The following is a 1,445-nucleotide window of genomic DNA, read 5'->3' on the forward strand; positions in this document are numbered from 1 at the left end:
TTGAAGATATCAATATGTAATACAATAATCATTGTTAATTCCCTACCACTCTGTTTGTAACTCTGTAATGTCTGTACTGATCCTTTGCTATTTTGTAAAACGTTGTCGATCTGTTAGTATTTTCCTCCTTTTATTTCTAAAATATAAAAATAAATAAATAAATAAATAGTTGCAATGAAGACTTTTCACTTGGAGAAAGAGAAATACAAGACTCTTATTACATTTTTTCACCTGTTCTATACCGTCCCAAACAAATAACTTGTGTATGCATTGCTACTTCTAGGTGCCTCAAGATACGTTGAAGGGCTAGCATATATTTCTCATTTTATATAGAGACATCGTTTTCGAAAGGTTATAGTTTGCATTCTGTACTTCAGCAGGATCTTTTATAGGTGTTACAGCCCTTTTCCACAATCCTTCACCCATTCGGTCAGTGTAACACAGTGTAGCCAGTTTCTCTGCTGTGAGGTGTCAGCATCCTTATCTTGTTATCTATTCTTATCTCCCAGAGCAGTTAAATTGGTCAAAGGCTACTTGTGTGCTTGCCTCTAGAGTCCCAGTAATTTGCTTAATAGCTTTATAGCTGCCAACACAAAGAAGGTGATAGTCTTTCAAAATACAGTCATTGTCATTATTCACAGATTTATGTTCTATAAGGTCAGCATGAATACTCAGTGGACATTGAACCATTTTTCCTAAGGAAAATGGAGGGTTAGTTTCCGGTAAACCTCTGGTTACATTTTTCTAACCAATTAATGTATAACCTTATTTTAGTTGTTTTTCTGTTTAAAGGTATTTTATTTCATGTAAATTATTGATTCATTAACATTAAACTCATGGCTACTAGCATTATAATGCACACTTAAACAAAGCTTATCTAATATATTTTTCTCTATCAGCCATATGTTACTTAGCCTTCTTTTTTTTTTTTTTTTCCAGATAGTATATAGAGACATCGTTTTCAAAAGGTTATAGTTTGCATTCTGTACTTTAGCAGGATCTTTGAACTTGTTTATGTAGCCTTGAACTTGTTTATGTAGCCCAGGCTGGCCTGAAACTCACAGCAGTCCTCCTACTTCAGCCTCCCAAGTGCTGGGATTATAGGTGTGCACTACCACACCCGGTTTACTTAGCCTTCTTGCTGCAGAAACACAAGAGGACCATTCTTTTTTTTTTTTTTTTAAGAGAAAAGAGTAAAAACAAAATATCAGAAACAAAGACATAAACAAAACAACATAAAATAATAAAAATGATACAGATTTTCAAAACAAGGTGATAGGAAATTAACAATGATTGTTATATTACATATTGTTATCTGCAAAGTGGTTACTCAGATAACCAAACATAGGCATGTAAGATTGATCAAACAATTACACGTTAACTGTTCCTTTCAATAAACGAATAGAAATTAGTAGCACAATTATCTTGTGTGTGTGTGTGTGTGT

Source organism: Chinchilla lanigera, unplaced genomic scaffold, assembly GCF_000276665.1.
Source record: "Chinchilla lanigera isolate Chin_1 unplaced genomic scaffold, ChiLan1.0 scaffold00012, whole genome shotgun sequence".
NCBI lineage: Eukaryota > Metazoa > Chordata > Mammalia > Rodentia > Chinchillidae > Chinchilla > Chinchilla lanigera.